At 42.3% G+C, this 26,950-nt stretch overlaps 1 long non-coding RNA gene across 1 annotated transcript; it reads left to right on the forward strand.

Moving 5' to 3' along the window:
* The first annotated feature begins 353 nt into the window (after window positions 1-353).
* LOC126048681 (uncharacterized) lies at window positions 354-18,714 on the forward strand. Its single transcript, XR_007508946.1, has 3 exons — window positions 354-414; window positions 15,509-15,634; window positions 17,980-18,714. It is a non-coding gene; the product is annotated as an uncharacterized LOC126048681 (long non-coding RNA).
* The last annotated feature ends 8,236 nt before the right edge of the window (window positions 18,715-26,950 follow it).

Below are 26,950 nucleotides of genomic sequence, written 5' to 3' on the forward strand. Positions count from 1 at the left end.
ACATGCTCCTGAAGCTGAGGGAGGGATGTAGGGAATAGTCATAGCTGTTGCAAAGAAAGCTGAATGTAGCACAATGGGGCCTAGAAGGTTTTCTTTCTTCTGGATAAATGGCTATACCAGCTGAGTGGATCAGCCACCTGTATTGGTGGAGTGGATCAACTGGCTATATTAATTGGATGAATCAACCAATTGTTATCAGCTGAGTGGATCAACCAGTTGTATAACTGTCCCTCAATTAATCAAGAGTGGAAACAGTTGCATAGCTTGTAATAGATTACCCAACATAGAGTGTGACCAACACAGGGTATAAAAACTGAACAACAGACAAAAAGGACTTTGAAGAGAGTGATGGACTTGGCCTGGATTCAGCTCACATATTCCTTCCAGCAGCTGAGGATCCCTAGCGTTGTGATGGTGAGTGTATTATAGAGAACTATGTTAGTACTGTGATTCACCTATATATTGCAATTGTTATACTCTGATTATTTGTACCTGTGTTGTGATTTAAGTATGTTGCTGTATCCCCCTGCAAAATCAAAATCCATGTAATGTAAAAGAGATTCAAATAAGTAAACCTGGTGTTAAACTTTAAATCCTCCCTGTGCAGAATAGCTAAAGTAAATTGGTCAGAATATTGGACTCTGCTGCTGATACAGGTTTGTCAGGTCTGCGTTCCAGACTTTCTTTCATTGCCCATATCTGTGTCCTGTAGTTGATCTCTCTTTACACACAGCTTTTTATGCCTCTTGCGTATGGAAATTTCCACAGGTGAATGTATTTCATTTACAGTAAAGATTCACAGTAATTCCCCTTCTCTTCACAGTGGTTTCTCCAAAAATCATCACTCATTGAGCTGGGAAAACAGATGCATATAGCAAGGATACCTTGACATAAACCATATTTTGTAGGTTAATAATATGTAACTTGTCAATATATCCATCTTTGAAAGACTTTTGATTCCAAAATATAAATTCCAGTACAGAAGGCTGGTCCTGAAATTGTGCAAATGAATCTGGTATCCATATTTCAAGAAGACTGCTGAAAAAATAGCAAAAGTTAGAAGAGATACTCAAGCAGTATTTGTGGGCTAGAGGAAATGACTTACAACAAAAGGCTTAGCCCAGTCTCTTTTATCTTTTCAAGAAGATTTGAGTAACTTCCTTGTAGTGTATAAGTACTTTCACAAGCAGAAAATATCAGTTCCTGAGATGATTTTTAACCTCATGGAGAATATGTAGTAAAAACCCTAAAATTATGGAAATGCAAACTAGAAATATTGCATAGGTGCTTAACTGTGCAGATGGTCATCCAAAGGAACAAAGTTCTCAAGGCAGTGGTGGACTTTCAGTCTTTTGAATTCTTTCAGCTGAACTCGGATACCTACCTGGAAGATGTGTTTTTGACAAAGACAGTTTATTGCACTCAAGAGGGAGTTAGCTGAGGGAAATGTAATGGCTTGTGGTCACAGGACATCAAACTATTTAACTAATGGTCCCTGCAAGCTTTATGCTCTATGAATCTATGTGTTGCTGTTACGTTGTACAGAGATACATAAACCCATCCCAGAAAAAAAACTGAGACAAGTCTGAAATATTTTCCCTTAAATTTTTTTTTTGTGTTTAAAACATGGGACCAGAATTGTAATGGACCACTGGGTTCATTGATTCTAGTCTCCTGTTTTGACATGTCACAGTATTTTATAATCCTTGTGGAAACAGCCCCAACTATTCCTACTCAAAGGATATTTTAGAGCCTCACTGCTCTGCTGACTGAATTTCCATCCCTGAGCTATTCATGGCTACCTTACACATATTCATTCTCATGACAGCATTGTCCTTCAGCTTGTGCTCCTGATGTATGTGAACATATTTATGTAGAACAGTCACGTCTCTACTCAATTTTCAGTTAGATTGGTAGAACAGCTTTTTTTTTTTGTCTTTTCAGATAATACATACCTCTATTCTCCTATTTACCTCAGCAGTCCTTCTCTACATTTGTTTCAGTCTGAGCTGATGAGTGTGGAAGAACGTTTGTGTTGTTTGCTGTATTTTATTCCCTCTTTTCCTTCTCCATCACTGCTCTCCTATTCTTTTCCATCCTTCACTATTCTCTGTTCCATGATCCTACCTGTTTTTTATTCTTGTATTGTTTTCATTCACTTATTTCTTTCCTTTTTATCCCTGCACTCTGCTCTGGTTCTGTATCCATTCCATCAACCCAAAGTTTTAGAAGTGCTGCTCCAGATTAAATCAAAGTCTACAATTAGGCTAGCATCCTGTCTCCAACAATGGCCAGTGGCCATAAGTAACGTAGGTGAAAATATTTTGTTATACTGCAGAATTCCTCCTAGTATCTGGTAAATTATGATTCCTGGGTTAGAGATGTCTTTGTATTTTGCAACACAATCAACTTTTCTTCAACAAATCAGCCAGCTATTTACTGAGCTACTGTCAGTGTTACCACAATATTCAACAGCAAAGTGTTTCCAGAGTTTAACTATATGCTATATTTTTTTACATTACTTTTGAATCTAGTTGCATTTGGTATCACCTAGTTTTATATTGGAAGAGACACTGAACACCTGTTTGTAACCCTGCTCTCTTTACTAAAGTGAAGAGTATTAGTCTAATTTTATTTTGTACTGAAGCTATTTTAGTTGTTTGGCTACCCTGCTCATTCTTTTCTGTTTTCTAATTCTACTCCATCCTTTTTCAGAAGTTACTGGAACTGCATAGAGTACTCCAAGAAGGGGTACACATTCCTGTGTACATTGATATTATCAAGTTTTCCGCTCTATTTTATTTTATCCCCAGAGTTGCCTGATAATCTGTTTTCTTTTCTGAAGAGCTTTGACCTTTTCTTAAGTGGTAACAATCAATTACCACTCAGCACATATGTAGAGTCAGTCACTCTGCGTATAACGTTAGAGTTGTTTGTTTCTCTCTATGTCATTTTACATCCATTTTTATGCTGAATGCCAGTCTGCTCTTTCACTCTTCTGTATCAGTCAGTCTCATAAGGCCTCCTGCGCATTCAATTGTTGTCTCTAATATCCCAAATACTTTGAGGTATCAAACTACCACCTCAATATCCATCAAGACTTTCTACATCTTTTATGAATATGGTGAGCAGATTGTACTCCACTTGCAGCTTCCATATATGCAGAAAACTCATCATTAATTCCAACCTTTTAATAGTTATTCAGTCATGTGAAGGACTTGCTTCTTATCCCATCATAGAATAATTTCTTGAAGAGTATTTGATGATCAACCTTGTTGAATGCCTTTTAAAAGTCTAAATAGACTTTATGAATAGGATGTCTATCCCCTCTAACACTTTACATGTTTTTTAGAGATATATGATACATAATGTAACTCTAAAAAAAAGTTTTCTTGACTTCCCAGTGCCTGGCATCTATCTATGACTTTTCTATTTTTTTATCATGATTGTCACTGATTTGTCTGCATAAGCATCAGATGTATCGGTCTGTAGCTACTGGATCCCACTAATATAATTAAAAATTAGCACTGTATTCTGGTTTTCTGGTAGTTTTATGTGAGAGGTTACAAACCTGTGTTACTAGTCCAGCTACTTTACCCTACAGTTTCTTAGGAATGCCTGGGCAAAAATTGTCTTGTGCAGCGATTTGCTGCTGCCTTTTTTTTTTTTTTTAATATTCTACTTGCATTTCAATTTAAAATTTGTTCCTCCATGGTATCTCCCATGCCATGGAAAATAGCTCTGTAATGCCAATTTAACATCAACCACTAACACCTAGCACAAGCCCCAAACCCTATCACAAACTCCAACCACTAATCCCATTAAAAACCCTATCCTAAGCAAAACTCAAACCATAATTAAAACCCTAAATCCTTAATTCCAAACCCTTAACCTCTAACCCCCACCCCCTAATGCATGTTGTAACCTCAGAGCCCTAAGTTTAAACATAGGGATGGCATTAGGGTTAGGATTCAGTGTAAGAGCTTAGGTTTGTGTTTGTATTTAATGTTAAATTGAGGATTTGACTTAGGGTATGGCTAAGGATTATTGCCGGGTTTAGTATTAGGGCTTGCAGTTATGATTATGGGTTTGGGCAGAGTAAAACTAGAGTTCAGGTTAGCATTAGGTTAATGAGTTACGGCTATGCTTGCAGCCAACAATTTGCGTTATGGTTTGGCTTTATGTTTAGAGTTCAGGGGCAGGTTAGGGGCATTTATGGTTTACTGTTAGTGTTCAGATTTAGATATTGGTTCAGTGATTTGGTTTGGGTTAGGATTTGGGTTTGGCTTTAGCATTATGGTTGGGTTGGGGATAGCTTTTAAGGTTAGGGTTTAGCATTAGGGAAAGGCTGTTATGCTTTAGGCTTAGATTTTGTGTTTTAGTTAGGGTGCAGTTAGGCTTAGATTGAGTAGGATTAAAGTTCAGTTTAAAATTTGGGTTAGATTTAGGGTTTGGGTTAGAGTTATGTTTAGGGCTTGGTCTAATTTTAGGGTTAGGGTTAAAGATTAGGGGTTTTGGCTTTGGTCAGGCATTAGGGTTTATTATTAGTCTTATGTTTTTAGGGGTTGTTATGATTAGACAGATTACATTTATTGCACTTGTTTGGATCCCACCAGTTTTTATCAAGGTCATACTGAGTTGGAATTATTCTATTTCTGGATCGACATATTTGGAGCCAAATAGGCAGTTAAAAATACTCTTATGGATAAGAAAGTCAGATATATGCAATTTGGTTTAGACAAGAAATTATCTCAAGTATGCACCCAGGTGCTGTAAACACTTTTATCTATATTTTTCATTAGGGCCAGTTAATGAAAAGTTTCGGCAAAGAACAATAAAACTTTTGGAGGTCCTGTGTATTAAAGAGCTGATGGTGTGATAAAAGCAGCACCAACTCAGGCAGAACACAATCAGAAATGCAAGTGCTGGCAAAGACCCAGACTATGTGAAGTTCAATCAAGATATTATCCAGCCTGCAGAAATCTAAGTTAATCATGTGAAATCCCTTCTGTCTTCAGAAGGAATACAACCAGATGACAGCAAAATTGAAATCATGGCCAACATAAACCATCCACCACTAACATAAGCAACAAGAACATAACATTTCTGTAGATACTTGGACTGATTAAAGTTTTGTTGTGGTAGATACTTGAGGAGAAACCTGGACTGCTTTACAGAATTGATTGTTTTGTAACAATACAGCTTGGATAGCAGTCACAAAAAATGCAGGAACAAACACAAGCAAGACTCCTAATTAGTCAGGCTATATGTTTCCAGAAGCCTAGTCATCCTTCAGACAAAGGGATCCTGGAATGGATTAGGAATTTACCTACTGTACAATCAAGGTCCTTTTCATATACATCCTGAGCTTTCATGTCACTCACATTATTACTAAGGAATACTGGCTACTGCATTTGCAATAAGCTTTTTTTTCTGTATGAATGTAAAAGAGCAGATTGCAGAACTGTCACTTTGTAGGCACTGCTGTGACCCTTTAGACCTCTAACAGCTTTACTGAGCTTGAGGCAAAATGCAAGAAATGCTATGACTTGACAGCCATACACAACGGGACAGCATTTCACCTTCAGATAAGCAAGGCATGGAAGCAACCACCATGGTATACAGAAAAAATACTAACTATAACTCAAGAGTCAAAGTGGAGAATAAGCCACAGGTTTTGGTACTGTTACATGTTTTGCACAAATACTCTTATTTGTGCAAAACACCACCTAAACATTGCCTGGCAAATGTATCGAAATAAGCGCATAAAAGCCAGCAGCCTCTGTGGTGTCATATGAACATCTGGAATTGATGCTCATACCTTCCGAGAATGTAGATTGTACAGCTGTCTTTGGATGCTGATACCATGACACACTTGACCTACCTACACAGAGAGGCTGAAACAGCGGTGATGGCTTGATCTGGTGGATTATGACCTCTGCTCCACACGGACCTGCTTGACCTTTCTCTATACAGATTAAGTTTAAATGAGCAAACTGTAGTTTATGTAAGAAATTGTTTCATAGGTAAGATTTGAGAATGAAGGATTATTACTGCTATTTAATTGTTATTAGTTAATTAATAGTTAAAATTAATTCTGTCAGCCCACCAGAGAATCTCTGGTTGGAAGGGCTCTTTCATACAGCACAACAGCTTGCTCAGGGTCTGGAATGCCAAAATATCTGTACAGGCCATAGTAATTCTGTGTCTCATAAGCAGTGGTCTGGCTCAGCTTGCTGTTCATGATGTTACTCTGTGATCCTGGCGTACGGACACTGCAGATGTAAGAAAGCTCACTCGCAGATCTACCCCACGTGACTGAGGGCAGCCCTCCCTTTTTCTTCTTCTCTTCACCTCTGAAACTGAGATCATATTTCCGAAACAGTTGGTGTGTCTCCCAGGTGCTAAGTTCTCAAAATCAGTACTTACGCTGCTCAATACAACACAAAGTAAAATCTGCGAAGGCGACAGCGGTTCGAACTACATATGTGGAAAGCAATGTTGCATCTCTGGGGCTACTGCTTTGGCCATTCCCATAAGTTTTATGCCTTGCCTGAGCTGACAGGTTAATGGTGCCCCGGGAAGAAGGCACTGTCCATGCGCTGTGCTTCCTGCGGTGTCCCACCACCCGTCCTTCCCGTAGGTACACCCTTACAGGCTGGATGCTGTGTTGAGAACTGAAGATAATGATAGTCTGTTTTCTGTTGACACATACAAACTTTTGAGGTGGAAGAGGCCTGCTTTCGTGCTGGTTTCCATAGACGTTCTGCTAATGTTAGTGGAATGCAAGCAATTCTGAAGTTAGCAAGTTCAGAGAAGCTGTCTTAGACTGACATTTATCTGACTGCATGTAGACTATTGCAGTAATGCAGTTGTAGACATTGCACTGTAGATGTCTAGTGTACTGTTAGTTGTCTAGACTCCTCTTACTGCCGAGTGGAGAAAGAGAAAATCCCAGAGTTAGATTCTTCTTATCTGAATGTGGGTATCTAATATACATCAGATAGTTCTGAAAAACTGTCTGAATTCGTAGCAGATGAACCTCAACCCTAATGTTCCCAGGATGTTAGTTTATACTATACATGATTTAATTTTATAAAGAACGGTGTGACTGGCATTTTTTAATCACAATGTAAATTTCCATGGCTTTGTGGCATCTTATAGTTTCCTTCTATTAAACTGTGTGAGACAGCACAGTCGTTTGTAGTAAACAGGACTTTTTGGTGGGTTGCGCTTTTCCTGTTGAACATATTGCTAAAAGAAAAACAAAAGCATCTTTCAAGTGCAGGCAGATGCAGTTGCCGTTCATCTTTCCCATGCTTTAGATAATGTGTTGTACATTACAAAGGCCAACACCTATCATGTGTTTCCACCTACATGCTATCTTCCACCTATTACTGTACCAATGATGTCATGTGTGGGTCACTTTATGGTGTTAATGTTTATGATGTTAATGTTTATTATTTGATTCTTTTCCTAATTAAAAAAACCCAGCAACCTCCACTTCATATTGGTTTACAGTTGGTTTTATTTGTCAGTAGACAAAATTTCCACAGAGATTTTCCAAGGAGAATGTCCCTTCTAATTTGTTAGAGGTTCACCATCCCAGGGAGTTTTGATGCCATTACATAAGTTATGTATCCTATCCTATTTTAGCCATAATCTTGCACAAACCTTATGACCAAAGATACGAGTCCTAATGACATTTTTCCAAGTCACTGGTCTAGTAGGATTTTACTTGTAACTTTAGGACAAAGTCCTCAAGGGATGACAGCCAATTACACTGCAATTGTCCAAGATCAGTTACTATACCCATGGTCGATTTTGTAAGCATATGTTTTCCTGGATTAGAATCCATAAGTTTTTCTGCCTGGGTGAAATCTAATTTTCTGTTCCACTTCTACAGTGAAGAAAGCATCTCTTTCCAGTTTAGCTATGTGAACGTCAAGCTAATTCTGAAGTAATTATTTTCAGGTACACTTAATTCATCTTCTATTTCTACTGGCTTTAGATCAATGCTTTAATCACAGCTTTAATGGTTTCAAAGGTATTCTTGTTGTAGCTGGATGATGTGAAAGAGAATTGATGGCTTATAGCTTCTGTGCATTGGCCGTTCGGAAGTTAGTATGTATTCCCTTTACTCCCACACCAGCCATGTGTAAACTTACTACTGGTAAAAGGGAATTCTTTTCTATGTTATTAACCTGAAACGGGATGTAAGAGTAAACTGCTGGATGGATTCAGCACTCATTATGCTCTGTAGCTGTTGGACTGCAAACCTGTTTGAGCGGCCTGGTTTGGGGAGGAAAAAGGAAAACAAAAGGGCATTTGTGCTCAACTATTGATGTTTTTCCCTTTGTATCTGGGGTCCAGATTTACTCCCAGAGAATTAATCAATAGTAATTAGCATGATGCCAGTGGAAGGATCACATGGGCATGTATACGGCTTTTTTTTTCCAAAGTGTTTGTATTTCTCTAAGGTAAGAAATTTCGTATATAATAGTCATATACATTTAATGCTTCCTGGTTTAATCTCCTGTCTGAACTGCTTACAAATGGAAGTTACTTAATGTGAGTATCACTTAAGATGTTACCGTATTTTCACCAACATTACAAAGTCGACTCACAGTGAGAAAGCTGTTTCTGGATTTTTCTCTTCTTTGCTCAGGATCAATATTCCTTCATTCTGTATCTCTCTTACTGTGTTGGGGTTTTTTTCTGCATTAATTATTAAAGGCAGTGAAATCACTCATGGAGAGTACACTATTCAAGGATGTTAGCCTTTGTTTGCATTTTTGAATGCAGATAGGCTTTGTAGGTTCACAATACATGACAATATCTTTTTCATGGAATGCTTGTAAGTTGTTCTTTTAAACTATTCATTTTCTTTGGTGTGTAGACAGTCACAACAGTTTCACTGGAGTCTTTCTCTCTGCCTGCACAAGTTAAGCTTTCCAAAACAGGAGCAAGTAGTATATACTGAAATATTGCTGTGACAATTGTGTCTTTCAGACAAAGCTGTACACTAAAGGTTTTGAAAAATCAGGAGTGATAAGTGGATGAACTATCATCTAAATGAACAACTGGCTCAAATCATAGTCTCATGCATTTTTTTCCATTCACTCATGAGAAGATTTAGCAACCTTTCCATAGATCACTGACACAGCTCTAAAGATGTAGACATTTTGAACAAGGAGGATATAATGCTTTTTAAAGACTATCACACAGTTGCTTTGGCTTACAACCATTAAAAAAATACCATAGAAGCCAGTCACACAGCCAAAACTGTATGGTATCTCCAGACTCCTTCTGCCTTAACCAAAGGCACACCCCCTCACCCTACCTAGTCTAGATGCCTCATTTAGGATAAGATAAATTGCCTCTGGCATTAAGTCTGTCTCCACTGACTGTGAAGGCTTCCCAGATAATAAACTGAATGGTGAATGCTTTTTGACACATAGAATTGGGCAAGATGAATCCCAACTATGTCATGCCCCAAGAAATTCACAGCAGACATTTGTTTTATAGGGCTCCTGTGGCTTCACAGCCACTCCAGCAATCCCACCTGCTGCTCACTGTTAGAAGGGATTCTTTTTTCCTAACACACAACTTGCTTTTCCCTTTGTTGTGGTTTAACTTGGCAGGAAGCTAAACGCTGCACGACTGTTCGCTCACTCCCCCCTGCCCTGCTGTGTGATGGGGGAGAGAATCTGAAAAAAGATAAAACCCGTGGGTTGAGATAAAGAGAGTTTAATAGGATGGAAAAGGAAGGGAAAACAATAATAATAAGAGAACATACAAAACAAGTGATGCACAACGCAGTTGCTCACCACCCACTGACTGATGCCCAGCCAGTCCCTGAGCAGTGATCCTCCCACCCCAGCCAACTCCCCCCAGTTTATGTACTGGGCATGACATCACATGGTATGGAATATCCCTTTGGCCAGTTTGGGTCAGCTCTCCTGGCTGTGTCCCCTCCTGACTTCTTGTGCACCCCCAGCCTGCTCCCTGGCAGGGCAGTATGAGAAGGTGAAAACTCCTTGGCTTAGTATAAGCACTGCTCAGCAACAACTAAAACATCAGAGTTATCAACATTCTTCTTGTCCTAAATACAAAACACAGCACTATACCAGCTACTAGGAAGAAAATTAACTCTGTCCCAGCAGAACCCAGGACAATATCCACCCCTTATTCTATACCATCTACATCATGCCCAGGTCCCATCACTGCTGCTCTTGTCCTGTTCTATCATTGCTGCCCTTTGCTCAGTTTCATCAGAATTCATTCTTCATTAATCTGGGTAATTCTTACTGTAATACCATTGATATGGTATATAGCAACCATAGTAGTGATGACGTACAGTATTATTATACAAACTTCTGCCACAGGGGTCACATGCACTGGACCTCATCTGGCTGTTTGGTTAACTGCTTGTTGTCCAGGTCATCATAAAACACCTCCAGCACGGCTAATTCCCTTACATACTGGATACTTCTCTCTGTGGTGCTCCACTTGCCTGGGTGACATGTAACATCTTCCTTGGAGTGATACCTTCCTTTCATGCCTGACAGGCGTTGCCTCCAGAGGCTGAAGGCTCATGCCCCTTTTCCAATCGCCTTGTCAATGCCACCTGCCCTAGACAGGGATCCCAACTGCTTGGCTTCCCTACCTCCTAATTCCAGGCTGTTGGCCCTGTTATCCCAGCATGAGAGCAGCCGGGTGACCATATGCTCGCCTGGATGGCACCTGAAATCTTTCTGCGTATCTCGCAGCTCACTCAGGGATAGGGATCGGGGGGGGTTATTGCCTCATTTGTGAGTTCTGCCTCTTCCTCCTCCTCTTCTTGTGCTTCAGAGTAGTCTGCCTTGTCCATTTCTTCCTCCCTACCCTTCTTAGTAAGAATTTCTTCCCTTACGGAACGAGCTGACTTTCGCATCCAATATTTCTTCTTGTGCATAGGGGTGGCTGATACAGGCACGTGTTGGCGCTCTGGTTTGGCTGCAGTGCCTGTCGCAGGGGTTGGAGTAACCGCGGTGCCTGTCGCGGGAGTTGGAGTGGCCGCAGTGCCTGTCATTTTGTTGTCAGATCCAGAGACCTTCTCTTCCCCTTGAAGGTACTGAATAGTGTTGAACAGGGCTCGATAGGCATTCAGATTGCAGTGCTTTGTGTCTCCCTGGAATTTCCAGGGTGACAGCATATTTTTTCCAAATATTTTACTAGCTTTTCAGGGTTCTGCACCTGTTCAGGGGTGAAGTTCCAAATCACTGGAGGTGCCCACTGTCCTAGGCAGTCGCCCATACTATCCCCCACAACCTGCTGCTCATAACTATCCAGCCTTGGGACAGATGTCTGGGTGGCATTCTTAAATAGTTGTTTAACCTTAAACAAGACCTGAAACACACGCAGGAGACATAGCAATAGGAACGTGCTGGTTTGAACATCACAAGGGTATTCAAAATTCTTGAGAGCTATTGTAACTAGCCTGGAGGAGAAGGGGAAGGTGAAGGAGAAAGGGAAGGTGAAGGAGCAGGGGAAAGCATCCCCCCTTGCCTCCCCCATAGATTGGCTCTCTGAGGACAAAAGGTAAAGAGTGTAATTATTAATAGTTTCCAAGACATGGTTCCTGACTTCGTTCTAATTGGTCTCCCACTTTCTCAACTTTATGAAAACCTTCCAAGAAAAAAAACAGCACTGCAACATGAACGTTACTCTGGTTAAAGCCTTACAAAGTAGAGCAGGAGGACTGCTTAGTGTTCTTGCAGGTTGTACTCCTGTTTGTATGTTTGCTTCTTCCACGACAGGAACTGACTGGCTTTTTGGTACAATAATCTTCAGATCCTTTCCTCCTGGTCCTTATCAGGTGTATGTGCAGTTGTTTAATTTTATGAGGATGCAATTTAATTACATTTTTTAAGTCTGTTTTTCCATTTCATCAAGACCACCTGTTCCTCCAGTGCTCATTCAGTTCTTCCTAGTTTGGTATTGCTTGCAGACTGCTACTGTACTCTTTGTGGAGCTGAGCAGAGTGCAAATCGACCTGCCTGGGCAGACTGAACAGTAATCACTGTACGAATGGGAAAAAATCTGTTCATTTCCCAGTTTCTCTAGCAGAAAAATTTTTTAGTTGTCGTGTGCCTCTGCCTGATGAATGGGACAATTCAGTTTCAAGCTCTTTCACATCTTCAAAATCAAGGCTGACATCCATTCCATCCATGTGATCTTTAGTTATGACTTGGGATTCAAGGCATCTCTGAAAATTCTAATCTTATTATAGGGGAAAATGTAACTGATTTCTGGAACACTTTAAAATGTGTTAGCAAGCCTGAAAGGCCAATGAATAAGAAGAGGCGAATGTTTGCAGATGACAGGATGTTATTTAGACTAAGGCAAATGGAGACATTTCGGGGTCCCAAAGAGAGCAGGTTGGGGAAGCAGGAAACGTGACATCAGGTGGGATTTGCTGTTGACAAATACAAATGACCACCAAATGTATTCCTGGACTCTAGATTAACTGTAGCAGGTGGAAAGAGCTGTGGATTGGTAGCAAATATAAACTCTTAGCTCAGTGCAACACCAAAGATAGAACATGAGAAAGAATAAAGAGAGGAGTAAATCCAGAAAGGTTAAACCAACATAAAACTACTGGGTACACTGACAGAATACTTGCAGATTTTTCCCTGTGGCAACATGATTTCCAAAAACGTGATCCAAGATGAATAATAAATCCAACCAGAAACAGAAAGATTGAGAAGTGTACAGTGTTCACTCTTTTTCACAAATCAGGAAAAGACTAATTCACATGATATGATCACAACATGTTTAAAACCGATGAACGATGTTCTTTATAACTATAAATCTTATTATTTTATACCATAATTTAGTCCAAAAGTTTACCAGGAACATTCATTGACCTGTTCAATGAGAATATGTGTGGTGTAAAAAGGCTGAAATGTATCTAAAATCTTGTTTGTAAATCTGCTGTCTTGGTCCACAAACACAAAATACATTGAGAGGGAATTTCCCATCAGACAGTTTTCCCAGTGTGACAAAGCATCCTTTTAAAAACATATCAGAAGTGAACCAAGAAGAGTGGGCAAGACTCAGAAAAGCTTTACAAGCAAAAAGAGTTTTCCCCAACATTAATAAGTGCAAGACACTGCAGTCTGGACAAGTAACATACTACACACAATTACCAGAGTGTTTGCACTGCTATAAATCAAATTGCCGGAGGGCTCTATAGCAATGTATTTCTTGTCTCACATAAACCCACTGCAATCAGTCAGTATTTCTCTAGGAAGCTTTGGGAGGGAGGAGGAAGAGGCTCACAGGGGTATTGGAAGAAACACTGCCAGAGCTGAGCCAAGGCTGAACCGAATGCCGTGAAGGCGACATAGCAGGGGTGATAGCACAGAGGTGTCCGCTAACAGGGAAACAAGCAATAGCAGAATGAAGCCCCTCACTGGTTCCAGCTGCCAATGCTCCCTGGAAATCAATTCACATCCGAACCCACCCACAGCCTGAAACAAGATTAGGAGGCTACCAGTGTGTCCATCCCTGGCTCCAGGGAGGAAGGGGGATACAGGAGGCTCTGCAAAGGAGAAAAGAACCAACACTGAAGTACTGCTTGCTCTGATACTACAAAAGTCTTTACCATGGTTGTGTCAGCATTTACACATGCATGCTCATGGCAGCATATCTGTCACTCCCCAAAGCACCTAGATTTCTGTGCTTCCAAGGTTTGCTATAGACATAAGTCTCCACTGAGGATAATCATTGTCTGATTAGGACTCAGGAGAGCCAGCGCTGATCTGTACGGAACAGAGAGGAGGTGTCCTTCCTCACTTCATATCAAGCTCCATCAGGCTTGTGAGGCTGTTAGATTAAGTGCTGGTGCTTGTACAAGTTTGTGCAGTTCCTTAGAGGACTCCGAGTCACACTGCTGCTGTTGCATTGCCATCACCAGCCCCTAACCTCTTCATCTGGAAAAGCAGGAAAAACTGTGGGATGGGAATGAACCATCTTGCCACCAGAGATCAACCAGAAGCTTCACACATAATCAATGCTTATTACAAATGACAAAGAAAAGGGGGGGAAAAAGATGTTGCTAAAGACTATGTTAGACTATAATAGTTAATAATAAGACTATAATAGTTAGGTAGTAACTTACCTATCTGGCAGAAAAATATATTAAAAATGTTCTAAGCGTAGAACTGAAGGAGTTTGGAGGGAGACAAAAACTAGATTCAATCCTAGGATTAGATTACAACTTGTAGTACTATACATTTTGTAAAGTGAGTGTACAGCGTGCTGTTGGGATTGTAGGAGTAGATGATATAATGGTGTGTCCTTGCATCTGGAAAAATAACAGCATGTATTGTTTGGGCTGAATCAAAATATAAACTTTTTCTCTTTTTACTAATTCAGGCATTTGTAACAAAGACGGTAACAAATATTAGGAAAGCAAAGCACAGAGCATTAGTGACAAAACCAAAAGGAGCAATAGCTAATGCTGTTCATGTACCTTCAGTCTGCTTCCACCCAGGAACCATGGGTTAAGATCTGAAGATTCAGCTCCTGGTTATAGCTGTCAAATCGAACTGTGTCTATCAACCAAATGAGTCAAACCGGATCATGCCTTCCACCTCCATTGGGAGTGCCGTTACTGCTAGGCTATGCGTTAGTCTTGATAAGAGGAGAGGACAGGTGACAAACTATTTTGTTGACACCATTGCACTCTGTATAACTGCGGTAATAAATGTTTACTGAAGCATGAAAGTGTTTAGCTGGAGACTCCCCCCGCCCTGCCCGGTGCAGGCAGGAGGGTCTCGGCTCCTCGCAGCCCCTCCAGTAGTACCAGCAGGAGAGCTGCTGCCGAGAGCAAGGACTCGAAACGGAGCCCTGCCACGGGGCCGGCTCACTCATCTGCTCCTTTTCTCTGTCCTGTTTAAGGAGTAAATATTTGGTTTGATTCCAGAAAAGGCTTTTGAGCCTGTTCTAGAAAACTAAGAGCTTGGCAAACTGGAAGCTGTTGGAAGACTGGAGCAGTTGGTTTAAATGTTTTTGTGCAAGTAAAGCAATGGAACCTGGGCTGCCCGCTCTTCTGGCTGACAAATGGTGGCGCTAGTGGTGGCAGCTCAATAGCCTGCAGTTCTATATTCAATTTGACAGTGATTGATCACTTTCTAATGACTAGAAGAGGCACCCACACTCAGCATCCAATATCATCCAATAAACCACAAATTTAGTGCCAAAAGTGAAAGGAGACAAGAAAACAAATTCCTTCGTGTTTGAGGTACAACGGTACTTGCAGTCTAATCTATTCCTAGTTAGCACAACATATCTATTTACAGGGTACATTTTTCAGCTGGAAGCTGACAGTGAAAAAATACAAACCCTCTTCTGATACTTCAAGTTTCATCTACTCAACTGCATTAAATAATTTTATATATTGTCAGAAAACGAAAAACAACCTTGTTCTTTAGCTTCTTTGTCACTCTGTGCTACCTAGATGAGGACTACAACCCTGGTAACTGGCACAGGAGCGTGGACTGCTTAATTCCTGTCAGCGTGGTTTAGAAGTGATCAGCCCTTGCCGCAACAAAACCTCGATTGTCACAACACAAGTGACTGAAAGGTGTCTTCGTAAACAAGTAAAAATGGCTGTTAAAGTCCACTCTGCAAGCATTACTTATGACATTGGGGGAGGGGAGGAAACTATTCTTTCTACTTCAGTATTTTGTTGACATTTTAGAACCTTGAAAGATGTTTTATCCTGTGTGAACACTGAAAGTTTTTCTGAGGTGCCTTTTTAATTAAAAAAAACCCAGCATATGGCTTTAGCAAGAGCCAACCAAAATAACGTGCAAATGTGTTTATGTGTGGATGGCTGTATTCCAAAGTTCAACAGTGCTAAATTGGCAGCATTTTCTGAAAAGATAAGATTTACTGTTTGGAAACAGGATGAAAGTTTAAGCTTTTGCATTCCGATTACTAGCTAAAAGGAGATAAGTTTGGTTCCCATTTGCTATTTTAGTAGTGCTTAATTTATCTTAATTCCTTTGCTGCAATTATGTCGGCATAGCATAATACTGTCTTCAAGGCTTAAGAGCTAAAGCTTGTGCGAAACGGAAAGCACTGGGGGTGGAAGACTTCAAATGTATGGGCTAGGAAACTGATGTTGCTCCTATTGACACAAACAGTGCACGTTCAGACTCCAGAGGAGCTGTGGTTTTGGCTCGCTGAGGTTTGTTAGTGATTCTAGACTGGAGTTGGTACCCAGTACGTACAGCCTTTGATAGAAAATAGCCTCCATTTCTCAAAACTCATGCTGTTATATGGGTTTCTGTTACATTTGATACTGTCTAATGCAAACTGCTGCACTATACAAATAATGAGGACGTATTATGCTAACAATTAGATTGTCTGCAAAATGGCCCAACTCCATTTGCATGATAATGAAATGGTCCACAAAAAGCAAACATCCCAGAAAATGAGACTTTATGCGAACTGCCTGATACTATGTGCTGGTTACTGTCCTTAGATCAAGTCTGTTTTTTGAAAATGGCTGACAACTTTTACCAAGTCAAGGATCATGGATAAGCATTACGGTGGAAAGCAGAATACGAAATTAAACTTAATTATAAATCAAACAGGTAGCAAGAAATGAATTTGTTTTTTTATAATAAGCCAAGAATGTTAAATCTATAAAATAGATTCTATAAGAGGAAAAAATGCACTGTTATTTTGTGTGTACCTTGAAGGCAGACCACAGCTTGCTTCTGAACAGGCAGAGCTGTGTCACTACAGGTGCAGCACCACCCAGTGATATTGGGGAGACTTAAATGACAGAAAAGCTAAATCCCAGAGCTGCCTTTCTTCCCCATGAAGTTATCATCCTTATTGTTATTAAATTAAAAAAACTACGTAATCTCAAGTCTCTAAGTGTCCTAGTATAGGAAAACCTTCATGTTTGCATTAGAGAGCAAAGGGCCTTTGTAAAGTGTTTCTCTGCTATGTCAGTGATTTCTTGGAGGTTACATACCACTCCTATCTCCGTGGCAAAGAACCTTTTAATGCAGCAAGGGACAGAGTCTTGAAACAGCAGAAGTACCACTGAATATAAAACATGACCGTATCCTGCTTACTTTACATCCTAATTATACGGCTGATGTTACACTTGTTAACGAACTAACCAATCAAGAATGAACACTGTAAAAGCCTTGTGTGAAATGCAACTCCATCTCAAAGAGCTTACCCGTATATGCATGTGACCTTGGATATGAACTTGAAAAAGTAGCTATTCCAAAAGTGTACCCGCAAAATCTAACACCAAAAAGCTAGAAAGTGTCTGAAGGATGATTCCCTATGTAGGTTCTACAGCAAGAGCGGTTGGGCAGTGGAACAGGCTGCCCGGTGGCTTTAAAGGTGTTGTTGATTTTAAAAACTCAAGAGGATAAGGTCCTGAGCAGCCAGTTGTAGCATTGAAGCTGGCCCTGCTTTGAGCAGGAGGTTGGGCTACAGACCTTCAGAGGTCCCTTCCAACCCAAATTATTCTGTGATTCCAGGATCCTTCCTGCCTGCGTGAGTATACGTGTAAGTCTTTAGACACAGTTCTCTGCTCATTTTAGAGCAGATGCCTTCCTCGCCAAGAGCTAGTCCACAGCTGACTGCTGTTAGCTGGAACCTTTTTGTGGCAATCGCAGACTTTGGATCAGGGCCTTGCAACACAGAATAGATGGTGCTCAAGGGAGGAACCAGCTGTCCTATGTGTCTTTTTATACTCATTCAGCATGTGGCTGCATGCTTTGTTTACTGAATCACATCCAAATTCCTCTCTGACAGTAATAATAATGTCTTCATGTTTTTTTTGTGCACTTAGCGCTATGATATTCAAATGCTTAATGAATTCGTCTTTCTAAGCTTTAAGTGACATCTTTATACCGTCACAGGGAATAGCAGCATTGTTTCGCATTTTTACAGATGGGAAATGCTGAAGACAACAGGGCAACTTGCATGTATAAAGTCTCTGCTCAAAGCCCTTGCTGATTGTGGACTCGAGTCTTGAGTCCATCAAGTTAAGATAAGTAACCTTGGGAATGAATGCCATATCTAATCCCACAATGTGCACTGTAAGGCACATCTGTCTCTTTCCAGTAGGGTACAGAAATGTTCTGAAATGGTTTCACTTTGAAAGGCTGTGCCATTTTGCTAATTACCTCGTCTTTGAAGTTGTTTTAGCCTTTTGTTAACTAGCACAGGAAGATCTGTGAATGACAGTCTGAAAGCTACAGAAAATCCATTATATTTCAAGTAGCTAAAGTGGAATTATATTTGGATTTTTTTGTTAAATTAACATTATTCATATTGGCGGGTCAGAGGTTAAGAATAGAACCCTGCAAAAGGAAGAGCATAATTTTTCACTCCATTTGTGAATATGAAAGTCTGAAACAGTGCCACAAATCAAACTGCTCTCTCCAAACGCTGCATTTTAAGCAGTCCTCTTCAGATGTGGTGTTCAAAAAGATAAGTTAGTTTCATGATTTCTCCTTTCTTTTTCAGCCAATATCACTGAGAAACAAAGGTATGGGAGAACCAGCCATTGTCAGGGTAGTATGAAAAGTGGTATTTTGGTTTCAGGTTTAGCTGAAAGACTTATGCAAGATAGAGATATGGTCAAACTATTAAATTCTGTTTGAAAAGGAAGTCACATCTCTATTTGAAACGCTGGAGAACTCAGAGATATTTGGAGAAGTTTGTGGCTCACATCAACTTCTTGCAAAGACTGCGGGCAAGCAGAAAGGTCTGTGCCTGTCCTGTCACACCCACGTGCACCTGTATGCCACGTGTATGCCTATACAGACGTTTTTGCTTCGCTTATTTCATCAAAGAGCACGCCAGTACCACTCACAAGTATGACCCCGAAATGCTCGTGTCAGAGGACAGAGGGTGCCTGTGGAAAAGATTGAAATCAATGGCAAAAATATTGATTTCCATGGGTCAGATTTCATAAATTAAGGGCAGGCAGCTCCAGTCTAAACATGGCAGAGGAGAGGGAAGAAGAGGGGCAGAGGGAGCGGACACAGGAATGTGCTCCCCAGTAGCTGGAGCGGACCACAGCCCCCCAGATTCCTCCTGCTCCCACTCCAAGTAAATCCAGGTCTGCTTCCATGGCAGAGGCTGTTGCAGTAGAAGCCTTCTGGTTTAACTCAAAAGCAAGGGGGTATTAACCACATGCATTTCTTTTAGAGCCTTAACTTTCAGATCACAGCCATATCACAGCACAGCCCAGGCGTTAATCCAAGGCTAGTGGAAATGCAAGCACCTCGGTACTCTGCACTTAATTTGGAAAGTGTCTGAAGGCTGATTTGCCTAATCACAGTCATTAATGTAACTTCTTCATGTTCATGTTTTAGCACTGGAAAAATTGCAGAGAATGTGAACAACCCTCTCAGCCATTCCCTGCCTTTTCCTTCCTCTTATTTTTTTGATCTGCTGCCTTTCACCAGGAAATGTTGGTTTATGTCCTAGATAATAAAGTCTGGATGAAGAAGAATAGTTCCTCAGTGTTTTCCCCACTAGCAGTCACTGCTGACTAGCAGAAGTTTCTGTACATCACTCTTGCAGAACCTTGAAGAGTGAGTTCAGCCATGGAGAGAAACAAACATTGTTAACAGGAAAATAAGACAACTGGGAGTATTATACTGAGTTAAATCATCCTGTTATAACAGTACTGTGGTATTGCAATTCAGCACCAAAAATAATGAGTGTATTATTTCATCTAGTTTTCTTTATTTTCCACCTATATGGGGCATTTTTATTTCTGTACAGTGTCTCAATCTGATCAAGAAAAAGGTATGTGATCTGCTTGGTTAGCTGAAAAAAAAAAAAAAAAAAAAACAAAAAAAACAAAAAAGAGAAGAAAAAAATAGGGATATTTCTTTGTTCCTTACCATCTTAAATATAATATTTCTGTGTCTATGCTGCTGACAGTATTCAGCATTCTCCCTGCCCCTCAGGACTGATTGTGTGGATTCATTCATGTCTATATTGCTCAAAGCACTCTAGAGAGAAGTGCTATGTCCATATTGCATTGCACTTGAAGGGTTATCTTTCTCTGTACCACATCACAAAGAACTTTGTGCCTACTCATCGAGATGCCTCTCTAGCACAACACGAAATGTGCTCCCTGCTTATTAGCTCCCCATGTGACGTGATGGCTTCAGTAACCTCCACAAAGGGGAGCAGCCAGGCAGTCTATACTTGCCGCCTACAGAAAAACCAGGCTGCCTGTTGCCCTGCAGCCCGCTGGTAGCTCCGATCCTTTGGGCACTGCTGCATTTTGCCAGACAGATTTGGCACTTTTGCAGACCATTGGCAGAACTCTCGCTGTCTGCAGTGGCATCTGGCGAGTTGCTGCTGTTGGCTAGTGTGCCATATGAGCAAAACATCCAGGAGGAGATGCAGGCTGGCCACCGGAATGACCGCTAGAAATGCCATGTGCCACTCCTGGTCAGTAGCATCAGTCTGGTGAGCTCCTGAGTCGCTGTGGCCAACGGTCTTCCTGCAGTAGGGAGAGATTTGGGAGTTAGAAAACCAGTTTCTACTGCTCTGCACATGGGATAGGCTGGAAGTGCTCTGAGCTCCTTGTGAGGACCGTTCACCTCCAGCTCCCCGCACCAGCCGCTGCCCCCGTGAGAATCTTGGTTCACACCTAGGGAGGAGAGAAGCTGTGCTCAATATAAGGGTCTGGCTGGATGTCCCTCTTGCCAGCCAGTCCACAGTGGGTCTGATCGTGCCAGAAGACTGTGAAGCCTTTGCCAAGACCATCTTTTCACAAGTCATCCATGTCGCTTACCTTCCTGAGACGGTACGAGCCTTTGCCCACTTCAACCATGGCCATGTTGCCCACAGTATTCCTATGACAACATTAACTGCAAGTGACACCGCTTGGGCATCCTGCAAACCACGGTAGACCACTGGGGAGACCTTGTGCACCGCATAAGTGGAAATTTCTAGCTGTGCAATACAGGTTGGGCTCTGAAATCTGGCACATGCATTTGTCCAGCTGTCTCCAAAGTGGCAAATGCTGAGGAGAGGCTGGACACTGAGATCTCCACAAAGTGCTGGCTACGTTTGGCAGAACCTGTGTGAGGATGTTATTGCCTTTCCTTATAGACCAGTTGCTGCAGGATTGGGCCTTCCAGCTTTTATAAGTCCAGCCTGAAACTGCTGCCACAGTTGGACATGGAGCAGAGAAGACAGACAAACATAAAAGTTCTCCAGTTCTGGTTATGTGGCTATGGGAGCCTGTCCACTCATTATCACAGAAGAGTCTGGGGGTCCAATGGGTTCACCTAGTCCCCGTGAAGCACATAATACAACACTTTAATGTATCAAAAATGTACCATTCACCCTCTAGAAATCAAAGGACACATAAACAGAAAACTCTGTTATCTCACATGATGCATCCTGGACTTCACCTGTAGACCATTCAGGTTGGTTGATCATTGTAAGGGTATGGGGAATGTGAGAGCACCTGCTTCATTGAGTTACTTGGTTAAGAACTATTCATTATAAATTAAATAAAAAAATAACAAGAAAGGTGATAAATTGCACACACAGATACACAAATCTGCTGGGTAGGTGATAATGGAGACAGTAAGGAAAACCAGAGCTGCTCAGACAGGGGGGTGAAAGGCCACTGAAAAACTACTCAGGCACAGTCTTGATGACGGTCAACCTGAACCTTGTAACTGATAAGGTGGAAGCAAGACTGAGTGTTATGGGATGCTTGAGGGGCCCTGTGGACCTTGTGAAACTTGTTATGGAAAGCCTAAGGGAAGGGCTGAAGGCAGATAAATTGGGTCCAGGTGGATCCAGGAGGAATAAACTTGAGAAAAGGGTGAGAAAAGGGGCCGCTCATGCGTGAACAGGCTGTCAGTCAATTAGATCGCCTGCCTGAGCTCTGTGCCTGATCACCACAGTCTATCCTATCTTCCTATTAAATAATTTGTCTTAACAATTTTTCCTGTGTAAACCCGCTCTGTAGCCTCTGTGCTAGTGCTGTAGGATCTGTATGCCAGTATCTGGAGAGACCCGCATGCAAGAGAGTTCTGGGCGCCTGCAGCTGGAGAAAAGACCTCGGTCCACAGGGCCCGTGCCTCTGTGCTCAGCACCTGGAGGGACACCAAGGTATGCGTAAACGTGAGGGGTCTAAATGCCAGGAACTGGAGAGAACTAAGTGTGGTTATTTTTCCCCAGTGAACCTAATCCCGTGTGTGTCTCAAGGTCAGAGCCAGCGGGCCATCAAGTGAGCCCTGGGTCTGAGCACGAGCTATTAGGCAGGCAGAGAGCGCTCCGGTGCAATTTGAGGGCTGTGTGATTTTCGGGGTGATTGTGAGATAAGCGTGACCCTGCGTCTGCTCTGCTAGTGAACAGCAAGCTGGACTAGGTGGTGTGGTGGAGACCTGTGTACTGGGTAAGGGGGGCAGGTCTGGGCACGGATATTAAACCCACTGATACCAGAGGGATCCACGAACATGAGTGTGCTTGTAAATCTAGAGAGTGACGGGGGGGGGGGGGGGGGTGAGTTCACAAACGAACTCCAACCCTGATCAGCCAGGGGGGAAGAACAGGGCTGGGCTCTCTGTATTTCTCTCCTTACATTTTACGTGAGTTCTGGTGGTGGCATCTGAATGCTGCTGAGGGCAGATAGACGGTGGGAGCAGTGTTCGTGTGCTCTGTGCGTGTGCGCGCCTGTCTGGGGTACACAGAGCCTCCCTTCTGGTCAAATCCGCAAAAACGAACAGCAGTGTCTACGCTCATGGGAACGGAACAGAGACACCACGGGGGGGGTCAGCGTGCACTTGCTGGGTTTGGGTGGCCGGGAAGGAGGAATTCCTGGGTCCGGAGTCTACCTGAGGGAGCAGCGTTCCTACAGCATCCTTTAACAACCACCACGGTGTCTGTGAGCTGAGCTGCTGCTCCAGCGCCGATCTCAGCATCGCGGCATCGCCGAGGTGGGGAGGGACCCGACCCCCGGAGACCATCCAGGCCAAGCCCCCTGCTCAGAGCAGGTCCAGCTGGGGCAGGCAGGGGCTGCCTCAGAGGCGCAGTGCCTGGTGGAGCGTGCGATGCTGCCCCAGGAGCTCCAGGAGGGTCACAGACACGTGGGGAGCGAAACAGCTTTGAGTTGGAGCTGCAGGGACTCAGGCAGCAGAGGTGGCGTCCAGGCGCTGAGCTGCTCCTTACGAAACGGGAGCACTGCTCTTTCGGTTTTGCTCCATGTTTGACTGTGTAGTCTTGCAAAAGCTCTGGTGCGACTGCCTTTTAACTAGAGCAGCTCTGCTCGGCGCTGTGGGAAGTTGCATGCAATGAGGCAGCAAACCCGCGTGCCATCAGACCCATAAAGGTCTTGGGCAACTTGTCTGTGGACAGAAACCTCTGCCGTAGTCCCCTCAACTCCCCATGCAGCTTCCACGCGTGGCTGGACGTTACCTAACGTCTCCAAGAACTGGTTTTGGATGGGGCGATGCCAGAGTGGCGTAGCGCGCCCTGAAGCAATAGCGCGAGGGCGGATAAGGACGGAAGGTCTGAGGGCACGGCGTGAGGGGACTGCGCCAAGTACGGCAAGAGAAACTCGGGCAGTCTCGGCCCTACCACCTCTACGGTGGCATTTCTGAAGATCCTTTCCCCACAGCTCTCCCAAGTTCGGTCCCACTCCAGAGCAGGGCTCAGGAGCAATCTAACGGTGTGAATAACTGAGAGTCCTGTGTTTGCGTTTGCTTCCAGGCGGTAGTCTGTACACAACCTTTGCTGGCAATTGAAGGTTACCAGCAATTTCTTGAAATGCCATTTAAATTTTTTTCTTTGGACAAGGAAGGATAAAATGAGTGTTTAAATACTAGAAATACTAAAAGATTATATTTCTGTTGTTGTAAAGGTTATTTACAAAGATAGCTGCAGCGATAGGTCAGAATAATGCTGCACAACATTGACATATATTTCACCTCATTTGTAATAGCTGCCATGAGCAGGCCTATTGAGGTAAATGGTGAATGCACCTTGGCATTTCCAGCCTGAAAAGCCATAGTGAAGGATTTATGACCACTGCAATTTTCTAACGCTGCTCTGGAAGGAGAAAAGAAAAAGAATAGTTTAAATAACAACACGATGGAAGTATTCTGTAAGGAGAAATAAAATCATTAACCCATTCAGTCTTTTCAGAGGCTGTGGCGATCTAAGAATGATCCTTTCATACAGCCTGCATGAGCATGCTATAACTCAGAGAAACTGTTAAAAACATAAGCAAGGACATACTATGCACTTCAAAAGTCTCCCTGGGAACAGCCAGCACGCAATATAATAGTTTAAACTAGTTCAGTGCCATTTGTTCAGCTAATTTCAGAGTCATAAATACAAAACTCTTCATGTAAGCAATAATTTCTTAATGTTTATGCCAAAAATTAAAGCCAAACTCTATAAATAATCCCTTGAATAAAAGCATTATATTTTTAGAAATGGCATGTCAGAGCTTAAAAGTACCAAACTGTGTGAAGAGATGTGTTCTTTAACACCAATATTGTGGCGTTGTTTGTCATCCACTCATTTTCTAGAACATGTATTAATATTGTAAGGAAATGAGCCTTTTAGCCAGCTGTTACTCCAGGAGATACTCCTTGATCTTTAAAGCCTTGGTAAGACATTACGTATTTTTAAATGTGTATGGCAGGGATTTGTCGTGTCTCACAGAACCAGGTTAGAGACTGGTTAGACCAAGAGTTAAACAAGCAGAACTGAGAGGTGAACTCCAAAAAGAAGTTCTGAACAGGTAACCTCTTTGCCCACTTCTCCTATGCGCAAAAGATTTCATCCAGCTATGCCTTAACACTGTCATTAAAAAGAAGTCTCTGGAGTATCTAGAAGCATGCTGTTCTTCTAAACATAACCTTTCACACCAGGACTTTAGGAGACTGAATACTGCACTAGCTTTTTTGAGAACAAGTCTGGGTAACTTGATGTCATTCAGTTTGCCAGGGCGTCATGAGCAAAACAATCCTCAACTCAGGGAATTTCACTGAATTTATTTTATTGCCAAATAATATAAACTTTTAATTACTGATTCAGGCATTGAGAAACAAAGACAACTTAAACAGTGGCTTCTTTCTGTCATTCCTTGCTTCTTACTCCTTTTTTTTCTGCTGCTCCTTCCTTCTTACTCATTTCCTGCGCTCTCCCGTGGGTCCTCCACAGGCTGCTGTCCCTTCAGGCTGTACCTGCTCGAGCAAGAAGTGCCTCCTTCCAAGGCAGGGTCTCCAGCTTTGTCCCCCAAAACGTCATCTTCCACATCCCTCCTCCTGTATCTTCCCCTGTGTCCCCTCCTGTGGGTGTCCGCACACCTCCTGTGCCTCCTGCCACTTGCAGGAGCCCTTTCTGTGTCTCCTACCCCCAGTCCTTTCTTAAATAAGTTTCAGCAGAGGCACTAACGTTCTCCTCTGGCTGACGTTTTGGCATGCAGCGGGATGGTCTTGGCTTTTGCCAAGCCAGCTGGAGCTGTCTGTGGCTGGCACAGGGTGGTCCATCACCTCCGTCTACACAGGTCACCCTGCAGCTCCTGCTACCCAAACCCCGCTGATTAAGCCCAAAACACAGGGTCAGGGCGTAGCAAGGGCAGGATGCTCTGTCAGGGACAGGTAGCCAGGAACACGCACAATAACAAAAAAGCAGGCAAAAACATAGACCTTGCTGACAAGGGAGCGGTCCCACGGACCTGAGCACGGTGAGCAGAGCAGGTCTGGTGACAGTCACCAGCTCCAGCCACCGCTCCAGATCACTTGACGACCTGCAGTGATGAGGCAGGTCTGGGGTCAAAGAGGCAAGTCAAGGCAGCAAGCCCCAGGTCAGGGTCAGGTCCAGGGAGAGTAACCAGGGGCAGGCGCAGCTCAGTGCTCTCCAGGAAAGTGATGGGGCAGGTCCATCAGTCAGCATTAGGGTCCAGACCAAGAGTGCACATGGCCAGTCACACCCAGCGATGGTCGTCAGGATTATCCCCATCACAGAGCCTGTTTTACCTTTAGTTGTGTATTACTTTTTCTCAGAAGGATAAACCATTTATATTATAAAGCCCATTACTTTCTGTTTTACAAAATGGCTTTAATTTTGGTGGAAGTCAGATATTTGGTGATACTTGGAACTAAGTTCTCTCTGCAGAGTAGGGACTGTACTCTCGACTAGGCAGTGGCTTGATCTTAACGTCCTTGTAGAGCAGTACTGCATGCAAAAAAAAACTTCCCAGGAAGGTACTAGCACCCTGGGAAACCGCCTGACACCATAAACTCCTTTCATAGAGCATGCTGCCTGTCTTTTGTTGATAATAACTTCTCATTGTTGTAATCTTGGCTCAAATTCAAAGCAGTGATCTAGAAATGAAAGAGTGTCTCCTCTTATCAGACCCAGGAGTCATTCAGCCTCCATCTCAGAGATGATGATGTTTAATAGCAATCATTTAATTTTGTAGATTTCTATAAACAACCTTAATGATGTCATTAGAATTCTCAAGACTAAAAGGTAGTACTCCCATTTCAAATTGTCACATTAAATACGCATGGCCTATTCCAACTAATTGAATTAATTTGCTGTTTCAGGAGAAAACGAAAATAAAAGATCTGAGGCCTGAGATTACTCATGCTGCTACTATTTTTAGTTTGGATATCAGAATCAAATGAACATGCCAATTATTCTGACTGGGCTTTCTCTTCTTCCTTGACAAACAGTAAATTTGATAAAAACATTTTCTCCTGTCATGCTCCAAGCCAAGTTCACAGCATATTTTTAATTGGGAAATGTATTTTGAAGAGTAGAGTGAAGAAACTGTTAGAGGTGGATAGTGAGGGTAGTAAATTCCACTTGTAATGTTTTGGTCTCACAGCTGGAGCAAAGGAAAGATGGGTTT

The sequence above is a fragment of the Accipiter gentilis genome, chromosome 20 (assembly GCF_929443795.1).
Source record: "Accipiter gentilis chromosome 20, bAccGen1.1, whole genome shotgun sequence".
Classification (NCBI taxonomy): Eukaryota; Metazoa; Chordata; class Aves; order Accipitriformes; family Accipitridae; genus Astur; species Astur gentilis.